A 17,489-nucleotide genomic window follows, 5' to 3' on the forward strand; every position below is an offset into this window, starting at 1 on the left:
TTGCTTTTGTCTGCACTTGGATGAAGTTGTGAAGTGGCTTTGCTTTGTCTCATTTTATCATGGTCTCCCAGCAACCTTGTCTGAGGTTGGAATTCTGTAAGATGGTTTATGTCTAATAGGAGAATAACAAGACCTTGCTCGGAGAGCCAGGCCAGCTTCTGAATGTTGGAAGTTGCATATTTTTCCTCTTTTTTAAACATAAACCCTTGGCACAGCATCTTGCCCCCAAGGATTCAATACATTGTGGCAATTTTCATGGTAAGAATCTAAATTACACACTCAGCCTTCTCAATTCCAGAATAAACAATTCCAGTTCCTTCACCTGAGCCTCAGGGTACTGGAGAGTAATAAAGATAACTGCTATTTCTTTAAACCCTATGCCAGCATCATGCTAAACACTGTGAGTAGATGATCATGTGTAATCTTTACCATAATCTGGTAAGAGCGGTATTATTATTTTTCACATTCCACAGATGAGGAATTGAGTTTTATAGGTGAAAAGACTTCCCCAAAGTCACACATGCATAAGAATAAGTGAGGGGATGAAAGATCCTGCCCATAGGAAATCTTTCTTTAGAACTCAGATTCTTTTTAAAAAAAATTAATTAGGCTGTGATGGGTCTTAGTTGTAGCATATGGGATCTGGTTCCCAGACCAGGGATTGAACCCAGGCCCCCTGCATTGGCAGTGTGGAGTTTTAGCCACTGGATCACCAGGGAAGTCCCTAGAACCCAGACTCTTAAACCTTATGTGATGCTTTCTATTTCCCGACTCATTGTGAATGCTCCAACCCGAAGCTTCTCTAGTACCAGTTACATTTCTTATTCCTCATCTGAATTGCAATTAACATCGTATTTCTCGCTCTTATTTTCCAAGGATTCCTTTCTAGTATCCATTAGCTGATAGCAAAGCATGCAGCTTTAATTCAAGACAGCCGGATTATGCCTTCAGCATTAATTGAGGGACAAATCTGGTAGTTTTATATTGGAAAATTTTTAATCTCCTTGGACTGGAGGAGAATGGCGATCCTAGACTGTGCATTCAAAACACATTATGGTCCCCATGCTACTTTTTCATAAACGAGTTTACAATGTTCAAGCATAATGGTTTTGGGAGTTTTAACAAAACGGCAACACAAGGCAATATGTACCAGGCTGGAATTGGCATTTGCTCGGCCTTACTATAATGTTGCTGTATCAACATAGAGTTGATGAGAATTCTGGCATTCACGCTTACACGCATTCTATCTGCCTCTTAGAGCGCTTTGTGGAAATAGAGATCTCTGCTATAGCAGAGAGTTGGAAGAAGAGAATTAAAATATTTTGAGCCTTCACTCTGTGCCAAGAATTGTCCTAGGTACATTACATGAGCTTATTTATTCTTCGTAACAACTAGGAGAACTGTCTGTGGCTCAAGTCACCATTGCCTCACCCTGGGTTACTGCATATTAGCTTTCTAATTACTTCTTTGCTCTCGCTTTTGCCCTCTTATGATTGAATCCAAAGCTAAAATGATATTTTAAAATTGCAGTTTGGAAGCCATTGCTTTCCTGCTTAAACACTCCCCCTGGCTTCCCATTGCCCTTGGAATAAAATCCACATCCTTACCTTGGTGTCTAAGCCTCCTCTGGCTTTGTCTCAGTCGCTGTGCCCCTTGCTCACCGTGCTGCAGTCACACTGGTATTCTCTTCTTTAACACCGCAAGTGTGTTCCTGCCTCAGGGCCTTTGCACCTGCTGTTTTCCATGCCTGAAGTTCTCTGCCCCAGTTTTCTCTGTTTCCGTGTTTTCACTGAGTTTTTAGCACAAATGTAATTTTTTTTTCAGTGAAAACTTCTGTGATTATAGAATTTGTAGTAGTTCTGCATTTCCAGCCATTCTCCAGTACACTGCCATGTTTTTCTTCATAGCGCTTCTCCCCAGCTGAAATCATATTCTTCATTCATTTCTTCACCTGATTGTTGTCTGTGTCTCTGCCTTTGAAAGTGACTTCCAGGCTAGCAAGCATCTTGTTCACCACTGGATCCCTGGAACCTAGTTCAGTGTTGATTGAATGAATATACCTTTTTACAGATAAAGGAACTGAACAACCTCACTAATAATCACAATAGCAACCACAACCACCATTCCTTGAGGGCCTTCAAAGTGCTAGATGTTAAGCAAAGAACTTGAAAAATATACTTTCACTTCTTTATTGAATCTTCAAAGCTGCCCTCTCAGGTATGTACAGTTAGCTCCACTTCTCAGAGAAAGATGCTGAATCTTAAAAGCTAGAACATGGTCAAGCTCACTCAGCAGGTGATGGGTACCTAGAGTGACACTTGCTTGTCTGATTTTACTGTTCTTTATCCTGTAGCGCGTGAGAGAGCAGGGCTGTATCAGGAACACATGCAATGTAGGAAAATTTCCCTCTGCAGTGAAAAGACAGATGAAATCCCATTTTCTGTGTGATAGGGATGTTGTGGCACAGAGCAACGATACATTGCAGAAAGTATTTTATGCAAAGGGACCAAACGCTCTACAAGCCAAGTTGGCTGGGCCTAAGTGGAGGAGCAGGACCCTGTGTATGAAGCCAAGCTGGAACTGGTTCTAGACTGATGACAGATGAGTTGGTGTAAGACCATGGCCATCCCAGGCCCTACTGAGCTCCATGTGTGTGCAACTGAGAGCAATGGTAACCCACCCACTGCCTTATTGAGTGCCAGTTGCCATTAGCAAAGCAACATGCTGAGACTCGCCTAGGAGGATCATTTCAAAAGTTCTTCAGCAACAATTTCCCGAGAGTCCAGGTTCCTTTCTTCAGGAAAGTGGGACTATTTGGAGGTTTCCCCCTCCAAAAAAATTTATAGTTGACCTGTTGGGGCCTGATGTGGCCTCACTAGCCCAGCATATTTATTCTGCCGGATCTTCAGGGCACCTAAACCCTATCTCTCAACTCCAGGGTCTAATTGCTTCTATCCTTTGGACTTTGACCTGGGCCTGAATCTGTCTACAAAATCCTAAACTCATCTTTGGTTAGTTTCAGGGTGACTCTGGTGGATGCTCTGAAGATACAGATCTTGTTGGAGGCTGTGGGATGTTTGACTTCTGGGCTGTACAAAAATAGAGAAAAAACATCATGAAAAGGCTGAGGAAACCTGAATAAAGTCTGTAGATTACTTAATAACATCTTATCAGTGTTAACTTATTGGTTTTGACAAATGTATCCAGGTTATGCAAGATGTCAACCTCAGGGGAAACTGGATGAGGGGTAGATATGTGGGAACTCTATACTATTTTGTAATCTCCTGTAATTAAAATTTTTTGAAATAAAAAGTTTATTAAAAAAAAAACAAAAACAAGACACATTGTAAAGCATGGCATGCTCAGAAATGAGAAAGGTGGAAAAAAGGAAGAACAGGTAGGAACTGCTTTTGTGAAAAATGACCACGTTTTCTGTGTCCTGTGTCCCGTCCTTCAGATTGTCAGCGTGTGACCCCAGGTTTTAAATCAAAGGGGATATGTGGAACTGTACAACTCAGGAATTGTGTGGCAGTCTAGAGGAGGGAAGTTAGAGTCTCAGTTCGTTTGGGATGCTGTAGCAGAATCATGGTTTCTCAGGTGGCGTTAGTGGTAAAGAACCCGCCTGCCAATGCAGGAGATATACAAGATACGCGTTCAATCCCTGGGTTGGGAAGATCCCCTGGAGGAGGGCATCTCCACTCCAGTATTCTCGCCTGGAGAATCCGCCTGGACAGAGAGCCTGGTAGGCTGTGGTCCATAGGGTTGCAAAGAGTTGGACATGACTGAAGTGACTTAGCATGCGTGCATTCAGCAGAATACCTGAGTACCTGGCTAGCTTATAAACAGCAGAGGCTTTTTTTGTTTGTTTGTTTTCTTAGAGCTCTGGAGGCTCAGAAGTCCAAGATCGAGGTATTAACCAACTAACTCAGTGTCAGGTGGAGACCTGACTGGTTCTTGGGTGGCCGTCTTCTTGCTGTGTCTTCATATGGTGAGAGAGGTTGAAGGAACTCCTGGAGTCTCTTTTATAAGAGCATGAGTCCCATTTATGAGGACTGTACCTTCATAATCTAGTCACCCAAAGGTTCTGCCTCCTAATACCATTATATTAAGAATTAACCTTCACTAGATTATTTCAATATTTTTCCAAATTTTATGAAAATGCAATGATATAATATGTGCTTTTCCTCCTCAGCATGATTATTTTGAGATTCGTCCATGTTGTTGTGTGTGTCAGTCACTCAGTCTCTTCAGTTGTGCCCGACTCTTTGTGATCCCATGGACTGTAGCCCACCAGGCTCCTCTGTCCATGGGATTCTCCAGGCAAGAATATTGGAATGGGTTGCCGTGCCTTCCTCAAGGGGATCTTCCCGACCCAGGTATTCAACCCGAGTCTCTTACTTCTCCTACATTGGCAGGCGGGTTCTTTACCACTAGTGCCACCTAGGAAGTCCTGTTGTGTGTACCAGTGGCTTATCTTTTTTGTTGCTGCGCAGTATATTGTCTGGTTTTGCCACGAACTGTCGCAGAGTCGGACACGACTGAAGCGACTTAGCAGCAGCAGCAGCAGTGTGTTTAGCTACTGATGCATATTTGTGTTGTTTCTAGTTTGGGGCTATTACAGAGAAAGCTGATATGAGTTCCTATGAAAGGAGGGATGGAAAATGAAAGGAATTTGCCATTACCAAGGAACATGAAGGTTTTGAGAGTGATGGATATGTTCATTACCTTCATTATGATGTTGATTTCATGTATGTATACATTTGTCAAAACTTGCCATATTGTACACTTTAAATATGTATGTCACAGATGTAGAAAACAAACTTATGGTACCAAGGGGGAAAGAGGGGGAGGAATAAATTAGGAGATTGGGATTGAGACATACATACCACTATATATAAGATAGACAACTAATATGGACCTACTGTATAGCACAAGGAGTCTACTCAATACTCTGTAGTGACCTATATGGGAAAAGAATCTAAAAAAGAGTGGATATATGTATATGTGTAACCGATTCTCCTTGCTATACAGCAGAAACTAACACAACATTGCAAATCAACTATACTGCAATAAAAATTAATTAGAAAAAAAGAATTAACCTTCAACATATGAATTTGGGGGCTTCTCTGGTGACTGGTAAAGAATCCGCCTACTATGAGGGAGATGCAGGAGACATGGGTATGATCCCTCGGTTGGAAAGATCCCCTGGAGGAGGGCATGCCATCCACTCCAGTATTCTTGCCTGGAGAATCCCCATGGACGGAGGAGCTTGGCAGGCTACAGTCCATAGGGTCACAGATTTAGACACAACTGAAGCAACTTAGCATGGCACAGCATATAAGTTTGGGGGACTGGGAGGGGGCACTGACATCCAGTAACTAGATGAAACAGTTACTGACTGAAAACATGAAGGGGCCAAAAGCGTGGGTAAGACAGCAGGCATCTTGACTCTTATCCTGGGCTTGTTCAGGAAGGCGATGGTTTGGGCAGCAACTAGCTTGAGAGACAATGTGGTGACTTGTCGTATCACTAAAATTGTTGACATAACTTCATCATACTAAATCCACTCCACTTATGTTTATTTTAGTCACTTTGACATGATTTGTAACTTGGGAAAGTAAAACCCCTCCAGAATAGCTATCAGTTTTTGGGGGGAGGGGTGCATGGACAATTTATGCATCATCTCAATTATTATAACATTCCTGCAAGGTCAGTGTTTTTATTTCCACCTAAGGACGAGGATACTGAGACTTGGCCAAAGTGACACTATCAATTAAGGGGAGACCTGGGATCAAATACAGGTTTGTTCAGTTACAAAGCTTGTATTCTAGCCCTTGTACTTAAGAACTTTCCTCTTTGAGCTGCTCTCCATAAGCCAAATATTTTTTTTCCTGCAGTGCCTTTATATAATTTAAATTATACCCTATAGGTTGATGTTCTCTTTCAATGGGTTGTCTTAACCTGTATCAGTTGTTCTCAACACTGGCTCTACTAACATTTTGTACCAGATAATTCCTTGTTCAAGGAGGATGTCCTTTGTATTGTAGGATGTTTATTGGCATCCTTGGATTCATCCTACTAGATGTAAGTAGCATCTTCACACCCCCAATTGTGAACATAATAATTGCTTTTAGGCATTGCCAAATATTCTTTTAAGGGCAAAATGTCCCTGAGTTGAAATCACTGATCTACAAAATTAAGCGATATACTTCTTGAAGGTCAAATCTCAGTCATGTCCAACTCTTTGCAACCCCATGGACTGTAGCCCACCAGGCTCCTCTGTCCATGGGATTTCCTAGGGAAGAATACTAGAGTGGGTTGCCATTTCCTCCTCCAAGGGATCTTCCCAACCCAGATATTGAATTTGGTCTTCTGCATTGCAGGCAGATTCTTTACTGCCTGAGCTACCAGGGAAGCCCTTTATTTTATTGGGGCTCATGGGAAGGGCACGCAACCAGATGAGTCCATTTCCAAGGCTTCCTGGCTGCTCTTTGGGAACTTAATCATGAAAGTGCTCTCCACTAGTGAGTTGGTTCTTTCAAGAATAAGCCACTTTAGTAATGAAACCAAAATGGCCAGGAAAGAGCTAAATACTTGAGGTGACTTTCTCACTTATTACTTCATTTATTCCAAATGTTTAAACAAGGTTTAACAGCAAGCTTAGCATGAGCTGACTGAGCTGACACCAATTGTATTGATAGCAAAGCCATAGCTGACATTCCCTGGCTGGGGCATCAGAGCTATGAAGACTGTGAGATGAGTTCTTTATGAATCAGACAGAAGGGCTTCCATATGCTTGAATGTGGTGCGGGTGCATGCATGTGTCTTTGGGGCTAGGAAATGGGCTCTTCTAACTTCCCTTTTTCACGTTTGAAATTTTATTTATTTTTAATTAAAGGATAATTGCTTTACATTATTGTGTTGGTGTCTGCCAAGCATCAACATGAATCAGCCATAGGTGTACATATGTCCCACCACACTATCTCAGCATTCCAACAAGCACTCTGTGTGTTAATTTCTCTTGCTAGCACCCAGCAAGACTCTAAGGCTCTTTGGAAAAGCCTTAACTGTTAATCAAATCCAATTTCCTCATGTGTCAACAGTCTAACCAGGCCCAGAATAATGAAGACTTTTGCCTGATGTTTATGGAATATCCGAAAAGGACAGCTACTATTTACTGAATTAACTACATGTTGAGCAGTTTACCTACATTGTTCTAATTTTTTCAACAGCTTTGTAAACTAGCTATTATTATCATCACCATTTTACACATATGCACATGCATTAAATAAAATGGCCCAGGTCCTAGAGCTAATGAGTTCATGAGCTTGGATTTAAACCAGGTCACATAGCTCCAAAGCTTCAATTCTGTTGCCCCTGACCTGTATGCTTGGCATCCTGATTCTCTGTTTCAGCTTAAGTCCTGGCCTCATTGATCCAGATCCCCTTCTTTCCCTTCAAGCATAGGGAAGCCCTTCTCTCATGTTCCCCTGAGTCATACAGCAGATTCCCATTGGCTATCTATTTTATATTTGGTAATGTTTGTTTCCATGTTACTCTCTCCATACATCCCACCCTCTCCTTCCTCCCCCCATACCGTGTCCTTAAGTCTGTTCTCTATGTCTGTGTCTCCTCTCTAACTTCTTGATTTAGCCAGAGAACCCATACATTGAGATTCTTCCATGTATTTGAGAGAAGGGTCATGCTGCTAATAAACACATTAAATTCACAGGATTACATGATTTTTAATTTTTTCCTCAGTTTTAAAATTCTAATGAACATATATGTGTGTATATATACATTCATTTAGTGTGTGTGCATGTTTATATAGTGTGTATATACATAAAGAGTGGGTTTATGTATAGTGTATATATATATATATATATATATATATATATACAGTATGTATGTGAATATAGATGTTTGGACACATATATGCAGTTAACATTTACTGAGTGCTTTCTGTGTGATACAGAAAGAACTTTCCGTGGAATATTTTATTTAATCTGCACAAAATCTAATGAAACAATTCCTGTTGTTATCCCCACTTTACGGCTAGACTGAGGCTTAGCAAGATTAAGTCACTTGCCAGTGTTACATAGCTAATAAAGAACTTCAGGCCAGATTTGACTGACGTCAGAGTTTGGACTTCTTCCTCCTCTTTTAACTAATTATCTGTTCATCTACTGTTATATTGCTTCTCTCTCATCTTAATATTCTGAGTGGAATTCAGTGATTGAAAACCATAAATAAAATATTCTAGATGCTAATCCTTACCCTTAGCCATCCTGTCTATTTTAAATTCATAGTTGCTTGTGCTGGTTCAAGGTGGATGGATTTGATTTCCACATTAACTGTGTTATGTGTGTTTATTCTAGTTTTCCAGCATAATCTGATCACTTAGCAAATAGTCATGGAATAGCTATTATGGGGCAAGCACTGGGTTAGATCCTGAAAGCATGCTTGTATGGAATTCATACTAGAGTAATGTGCTGGTTATAGGGTATTGATTTTTAAACAATTCAAAATAAAAGTTAAAGCAATATGACAAAATAATAAATTCTGATATGGGATCTAGTATATAAAAATCAATGAAAGTGAAACTACAGGGGTGATTGAAATAGAGGCAGGAGTCTAGAAACCTGCTCTCAGGGCCTAGCCCCCAAGGCATCTTTGTAGAACCCCCAGGGTGACCAGTTTGAAAACCACAGACCTTGTGTAAGGTATGCCATTCTTGGGCATGCCATACTTAGACATCAGCTGTCATTGGATCTTCTTGGATCTCCTCATAAATATCTGGTGAGCGTTGCCCTGGAGGCCAGGACTATACAGGTGATGGTGATATGCAGTCCCACCCTTGAAGAATTTGTTCTTTTTTATTTTAGTGAAAAATAATCTTCTTAATAATTATTGCTGCGTCCTAAAGAAGACTCTTCTGAGTCCCTTGGACTGCAAGGAGATCCAACCAGTCCATTCCAAAGGAAATCAGTCCTGGGTGTTCACTGGAGGGAATGATGCTAAAGCTGAAACTCCAGTACTTTGGCCACCTCATGCGAAGAGTTGACTCACTGGAAAAGACTCTGATGCTGGGAGGGATTGGGGGCAGAAGGAGAAGGGGACGACAAAGGATGAGATGGCTGGATGGCATCACCGACTCGATGGACATGAGTTTGAGTGAACTCCGGGGATTGGTGATGGACAGGGAGGCCTGGCGTGCTGCAATTCATGGGGTCGCAAAGAGTTGGACACGACTGAGCGACTGAACTGAACTGAACTGAACTGAATTAGTGTTACTCTTCAAAATCCTGAACTGAGGTCAATTATGCTTCAAGACACTTACGGAATTGCCTTTAAAACTCTTTTCTGAGAAACTTTGCCTTTTTATTTTATATTCACACCTTAAATTAAAAACATTCCTTAGTGCTGGATATTTGCCATACCAGATCCCATCAGTATTATTTTAAAGATATAGGATTGATTAGACATCTTTGCCTCTTTATTTTTCAAGACTGTTTCATCAAGAGCAATGTCTCTTATATTAATTAACATTTATACATGTACATGACATGTATAAATTGCATCCCAGACCCTTTCTGAGTATAGACTTGTCGAGGTTACTCTCATGTAATCCTCATAGCAGTCCTATGTGGTAAATACTGATAACGTCTCGATCTTAACAGCTTTTTCAAAAGCACAGAAAGGTTGTGAAACATGTTGAAAGTTACAAAACTGCTAATGGGGGCCATCAGAATGTGACTGTAGAAAGAGTGACCCCATAACCTCACTCTTGTTCACTCCACCTTCTCTGCAATAGCCGAGGATTGTCTGAACCACAACCACAGCTTTTGGCCTGTAGATGCATCATTAAGTCACCAGCCAAGGTGAAATTGATTTTCAAATAATCGACAGTTGATTAATATTATCAAGTTGATAATATTCTTATTACCTTACAATGTGTTCTTACAGACAAGAAAATAAGTTCTTACACTGTGTTTCCTAGAAATGAAATGATGGGATTCCCTAAAACAACCTGAAAGAGCTTTGGATGCGAGTGAAATGCCAAAAATATTGACGAAGCCACCGTCTCAGTGGTTACCCTGTCTATTCTAACGCAAATTTCCCTTCCTCCCAACTCATGACATTTCATATCTCTCCTCTGTATTTAATATTTTATGTTTTCTCCTCAGTACTTAATGCTCCCTAATATGCTATATATTTTGCTTTTTTGCATCTTGCTTGTTGACAGTGACCAAACAGACGTAAATTCCTTAAGAGCAAGATGTTTTGTCTCTTTTGAGCCCCATTATATCTTTGACACCTAAAATAGTGCCTCAGTTCAGTTCAGTTCAGTCTCTCAGTCATGTCTGACTCTTTGCAACCCCATGAATCACAGCACGCCAGGCCTCCCTGTCCATCACCAACTCCCAGAGTTCACTCAGACTCACGTCCATTGAGTCGGTGATGCCATCCAGCCATCTCATCCTCTGTAGCCCCTTTTCCTCCTGCCCCTAATCCCTCCCAGCATCAGAGTCTTTTCCAATGAGTCAACTCTTCGCATGAGGTGGCCAAAGTACTGGAGTTTCAGCCTTAGCATCATTCCTTCCAAAGAAATCCCGGGGTTGATCTCCTTCAGAATGGACTGGTTGAATCTCCTTGCAGTCCAAGGGACTCTCAAGAGTCTTCTCCAACACCACAGTTCAAAAGCATCAGTTCTTCGGCGCTCAGCCTTCTTCACAATCCAACTCTCACATCCATACATGACCACAGGAAAAACCATAGCCTTGACTAGACGGACCTTAGTCGGCAAAGTAATGTCTCTGCTTTTGAATATGCTATCTAGGTTGGTCATAACTTTTCTTCCAAGGAGTAAGCGTCTTTTAATTTCATGGCTGCCTGCTAGCAAAGTCTCAATAAATATTTGTTGAAAGAATGAGTGAGTGGATTGCATGCCTCCGTACAGGACTCAGCCTCGGCGTATTTCATTTTATCCTCATCTTCCGCTGCACACACAGGATTGAAGGATGGCAGTGACATGGGGTGTGACTTAGAACCCAGTTCCAGTTAGGTTCTGTGACCTCCATAGACCATCAGTCCCCCAGCCCCAGTTTCCACAAATGTGATGTGAAGATGATTAATAGCTGATTGTTATGAGAATGGAGTTATTTAAAACTCTTGCCAAAAGTATGCGCTTAATTAATAGATGCTGGATCTGAAGAGAGACTCTTGTAAGGGTATTAAAAGCTTCTCTCTTTTAGAAAACATTGATTTTAGCTGATGGATAAAAGCTAAAGGCAGTGTGATATTTTTATTCTCCTAAGGGGGCCCTAAAACATTTTAGCAATTTCCCTTCTAGCAAATGCCAGAATAAAAACCGGCTGTTTGGCATACCCCCTACCCCCTTTACTCAGGCCCACATGAGCCTGGTGAGCTCTGGGGAATCCAAAACAATTTCATAGAAGCTTGGGGATTGCAGGTGCCTTGTGGGGGCTTCCACAACCTGTGGAGGCCAGAAGAATATGGAGCTGGATGCCAGAGGACCCAGGTGATGCTCTTGATGGAGGTAGCCATGAGTGGGTTGTGAGCAACCTTTCCTTAGCAATTGCCGAGCAAGGCTGCATGTAACAGCAGATTTTTATAATTCCTGTACATGCAGTGGTAGTATTAAAAATGGAAACCCCCATGAAATCCATCAGGATGCAGACAGTGTTCAAGGTACAGAAACATAATGGGTCATAAGACCCCATGTTTTCAAATGAATCTATTTCATTCCTTTGTACAATGCTGGTGATTAGTTATGAATTATGGAGCATACTTAAGGAGAACCGTTCTTGGTGGAAGACTCTATGAACCGAAAAATGACAGTGGCGGGGAGAGGAATCACTGTGGAGGTGAAGCTGAGAAAGTGGTTTTGTTTATGCGTATGAGGAAATCACCGGGAGCCTTCCTCGTTGTGATAAGAAGAATGAAGGGCATTTATTAACCCCCACCGGGCCAGACGAACAGAGTAAACTTGATTTCCTTTGGTTCTAGAGGAATAGATGACTTTATACTGCTGTCCTGAAGGACTGTTTGTTAGCATCTTTGAGGAAGGGCTTTCAAACAGTAAAGGTGACAATGGGAGGATGGACATAATTAAAAACAATAGAAGTATCCTCTTTTCAAGAGAGTGACAACAGAGCCATTTGAAAATACATTTAGCAGCCTGTCTTTAAGATGTCTTTATATAAAGTAATGCAAAGTAGAGCAAGGGATTGAAATTACAAATACACCAGGAGAGTGTTTCCAAGATTGCTCTGTCTCATTGCATTTCTCTTGCAAATGTTATGAGAAGAATAGTTGAATAAGGAAGGCACAATTCCAGTTCCCCACAAAAAGACTATAGGTTGATGACCATCACTTGTTTGTGGGTGTGGACCTGGAGAAGGTACAGAAGAGGATAGAAGGAAAAGCATTTCAATAGGAATCAGAAAGTCTAGGTCCCACCTATTCTCAACAGCAGGTGACCTTGGCCAAGTTTCTTGATTGTTCTGAGTTTCAGTTTTGTCTTCTATAAAATGCCTAACCCACATTCCACAAATAAATTTCAATAATGTACTGTCTATGAAAGACACCAAAACGTTCTAAAGTGAGATACAGATACAGAAGAGAACAATATTTTTTTAATATGTTTTGGATCCCAATCATCTCTAGCTTCTGCCAACAATTCCCGGGGACCATTTACCCAAATAGAACCATTGATGGGGGGAAGGAAAGGACAGGACAGGGACCTGAGCTTTGAAGGTACTGAGCTGATAGCATCGAAGAAGAGAAGGAACAGGCTGAAGAGTGGCTTGCCATCACTGACAGCTTCATGGTGGATTCCTCCTTCTTCCAGCATTCGTTTGTATTATTGTTTCATAGTTAGAATAGGAAAAAGGAGTCCAGAATGGCAGTGGCTAAAAGACAAAGAAGGGAAAAGCCCGCGAAAATAGAACAAAGGAAGATCCGAGGCCTGGCATGAGGACCGCAGGTGGAACAAACAGCACTCCTGGCTAGCCCAGTTTACACAGGGCAGGCCTGGGGGAGGAGAAAAACATAGAGAAAGAGGAGCCAAAGGGCCGGGGGTCTCTCTCTCCTGCTCTCTCTCTTTCTTCTCTTTGGGTCTTTTGCGTCGTCATGCCCTCATGCCTCGAGGGTGTATTTTCCTTTATTTTCTAAATAAAACTGAGCTGCAACACAGAGCTGTTTAACACTGATCTGTTTGAGAGCTGTGACATGGTCTGTCCGAGGGCTTTAACGCCGGTCCGTCGCTTCAAATTTTTGTTGTGATGAGACAGAACCGAGGAAATTACACGCTCCCCTGACAGAACACTTTTGCTTTTGTTGGTGATGAGCCATTATCTTTTTACATTGTAAGAGCAAGTGCCGAGGTCCTCATGCCAGGCCTCGGATCTTCCTTTGTTCTATTTTCGCGGGCTTTTCCCTTCTTTGTCTTTTAGCCACCGCCATTCTGGACTCCTTTTTCCTATTCTAACTATGAAACATATGGAGACATCTTTGGAACAGTAATATAAAGAAGGGAATGGGCAGGAAGCTATATTGACTGAGTATGGGACTGGTACTATACAGACTGGCCATTTGAATGGCAAATATGAGTTTGGTTAGCCCTCATTCATCATCCACCAGAGAGGGCCAGCCAGTGATGCAGAGGGCAGTGCACCCTCTGGGAGAGAATGCTGGCTCCTGCCATGCTCCTGGGTACAAGGCTGAGGCTGTGGCCTAGGGACAAGGGGACCAGCCAAAGTCCTGAGTGGTTTCATCTTCCCCAGGCTCAAACCTCCAGCTGGAGATTGCTGAACCCTGCCTGTGTGTCCTGTGTACACCAACCGGAGCTCATAAGCATCTCTAAGAAAACAAAATCTTTGCTATCTTATGAATGAAAGCATTCACAATGATATACTTTTTGAATGGATAAAAATGAAGATATTGTATAGAATATATAACTATGAGATAGAACCAAATGAAAGGAAGGGGATAAGAAATTCTGGATAGTGATTTCCTCACATGGAAGACAGGAGGGACAAATGGGGAGGGAATACTTAGATGTGAGTTACTGTAAATCTTTTAGTTCTGTAGTTGAATGTTGGGGTTAAGGGAATTCATGCGTCATTAGAAGAAACCACCAATAACAGTAGATGAAATAGCATTGTATGTGACAAGGATGATGGCAGGTTATGAACTGAAGGTTAGGGTTGATGCAATTCTGTGCACCTGATTACTCCAAATATAAACAAAGAAACAAACAGAAGGAAAATCAATGCAGTGAATGATCGAATAGATGAATGCACTCTATTTACAGCTCTTGTAGCATGATAGTTTTTTATTCTAGTGACTGATCAGATGACAGTGGTCTTTCCTGGTGTAATTCATTCGGGGCAGGCAAAATCTAATTTATGAAGATACTGACATGAGGAAGGATGTTGTGATTAAAGAATAGGGCAGTTCTAACCATACTGAAAATGTTTCGTCTGTACTGGAATCCTGACCAATCTTTGGCTCACTTTCAGGGTCCCAGAACCACAGCTGCTGATGGCAATGAGTGACATCAGTGGACAAGACCACCTGAAGACATGAATGTCAGCTGCAGGTCCAGTTTTTTTTTTTTTCAATACTGATTTCTTAATGCATTACACATTTAATTAGCTCTACAAGGAGACAGACACTGTTCTATTTCTTTTTAGGCTGAAATGACCCAGATTTCACAAGTGGGTTTGTTCCCTTAGTCCTGTTGGAGTAACATATATACAAACAATTCTTATCTAGTAAGGCTCGCAAAGATCGGACACAACTGAGTGACTGAACTGAAGATGTGAAATACATCATAAACCAGGTGAAGGATGCTGATGAAAGTCTAGAGAGGAAAGATGAGTAGCAAGGATGAGGGAAGTTCTCAAGGAGAATGTTAGGTGATTTGGGGAATGAATGCATTTTGGGATTTAATCCAGCTGAACCCATTTTTATGATATAGAAATGACTGGGCATCAGTTCCTTCAAATAAGTAAGGATTGTGTTAGAAAATCAGGTGAATGTTAGGGTACAAGAAAGACCTGGTCCCCAATTCTCTGAGCAAGGAGGAGACTTCTGATAGTCAAGACATAATTTCCTTTTACTGTAAATTTGTATTGATTCTTTTCTACTTGTTTTTTTTCCCTGTGGTTCGCTTACTCCTCCCTCTCCCTGCCCCACTTCTTCTTCCTCTTCTTACTGCATTCTTAAGGACCAAATAGATTATTTGTGAAACTGTGATTGGCCCAGGATTCATCTGAGATTCTCAAGAAAGTGAATCTACTTTGCATGAATTTTAAAAGGTATTTTCAGGCAAAACTGTGAAGAACTTGGCTGAATTATCTAATTTTAATATTTTGGCACATTTCACAAGCAAATAAAGGTCTCATTTTCATATACACAGAGTCTCTCTATATAAAATTCTACTTGTCTGTATATAGACACACATATGTGTATATCTATAAATGTATGTGTAATAACTGAAACTTTATTCTGGCAAGTAGTAGTATGCATAATATACTATAAGAGCAGTATTGCAGTGCCAGCTAATGTTTATTTTTGAATAAATCTGTGCAAAAGCAGCCAGTTATCTCTTTGGGTTAAAAAACATTGACATGTGTGTAAGATGACCAAAACAATCATGCTTTAGAAAGGAAAGAGCTCAAGGAACAAATATATACAAGACAGAAAATTCACTATAGTTCCATAGTTTACAGTTTTGGAACATCTAGCAGGTTATAGTTTATTAAATTTGGAAAAAGTTGGAGAGAAATTTGGCAGTTATCTGATGGAGCAGGTTTTGTGATTTCTCTATAAAAGTAAAGAAACTTCCATTTGATATATTGCTCATTTCTTTGTTGATTTTACTGAAGCTATTATTTATCTAATCTCCACAGAATAGTGTCCATTTAGACTAAAAAGCTTGAAGAATTTTATTCATATTTAACTTTTCTCTCTTTCTTTCTTGCCTTACCTTATTTAAAAGTCACCACAAGTCAGCCAACTTTTTTAACAAAATATCTTCTTTAGTTCAGAGTGTTCCCCGTGAAACAAGCATGATTAGAATCATCAATCATACCAAAGGCATGAGCATAATTCTACCTTTGGTGACAAGTGATAATTTTAATTCTATTTTCTTTATAACATGGCTGCTAAATAATATGAATACATTGTAATCAACATGGTACTTTGGTAAATCTGAAGTCAAATTTTTCTCCCCATGGGCAGAAATCACTATTTTTTTTAGTGTTAAAGGGCTATTCAGTCAGGGATACTTTGTTGATATTTGTGACGTTGGGGGACACTGAGGACTATTCTAGAAACTTGGGTTTGTGGTAAGGTCTTGAAAATAAGGTTGAGGGATAAGCCATCCTCTGATCCTCACTTTGGTTGGGATCAACCCTTGTCCAGACATAAAGTCATCTGGTAAGGGCTGTGGTGAGAGCAGCAGTGGAGCTGGGTGGGGAGATGGGCACTGTCCGTCCATTGCATGAAAATGACTGGCTCACCTGTACCACCCTTCCCTGGTTCCTCACCTTAGGTGGGGGAGTTTCTCCTCCTGTGGGTGAGTTCCTTCTCTGTACTGATGCTCTGCAATCTGCACTTTGCCCTGAGAACTGATTAGATAAAGAAAAATACTTGGGCTGAACATTTTCCCACACATGACTAGTACATTTAAAAAATCCTCTGAGTCATAGGGACCTTGCCAAAGGAAATCACTTTCCCACAGAGTGAAGTCAGTAGATCCTGATAGAGCTTCATTAAGATAAACAAGTTGGAGTACCTCAGTCACAGGGCACTGTCACTCTTGGACTATATCAATATAACAGGCAGGCAACTATTGTAAGGAAGACAGAAACTGATCTGAGTGTGGACAAGGCTCACCACATCTTGGAGCTTGCTGATGATGGCTTCATTTAGGTTTCAAGGGCAGAGATGAGTTCCAGCCACAGCTGCCCGCCTTTGCTCCTGAGTTCTGTGGAGTGAAAACAGTTCAGCCACCACTCTCACCAGTAGGCAAATGGCTCAGAACTAGGAAGGAAGTTTGGCAGTGGTGAAACATGCAGGGAGAAATTAATAAAAGAGTGAATCAGTGAGCCACATGGGTCAGTGGGAAGCTGGAAGGAAGATGAGGATAAAGAAATTGGGGGCAAGTTCATTCATTCATTTAATCAGCAATCTTTCAGTAAGCCATTCCTAAGGTTATCAGACACCAGTAAGGACAGCCAGTTCAGAGACAAATGAGATGGATCTAGCCCTTTTGGAAATCAATCTGGTGGCTTTAGTGGGAAAAATGAGTAGGTTGAAAGAAGACTGGCAAATATAAAAAATGGCAATATAATGTGGATATGGGCTATGTTGGGGCTTTTCAGGGTGGCAGAGATGATGAAGATCAGTGGGTGATTGAAACTAGTTCCCAAAAGGGATGACATCTAAGCTGACTT

The sequence above is a fragment of the Ovis aries genome, chromosome 9 (genome assembly GCF_016772045.2).
Source record: "Ovis aries strain OAR_USU_Benz2616 breed Rambouillet chromosome 9, ARS-UI_Ramb_v3.0, whole genome shotgun sequence".
Taxonomy (NCBI): domain Eukaryota; kingdom Metazoa; phylum Chordata; class Mammalia; order Artiodactyla; family Bovidae; genus Ovis; species Ovis aries.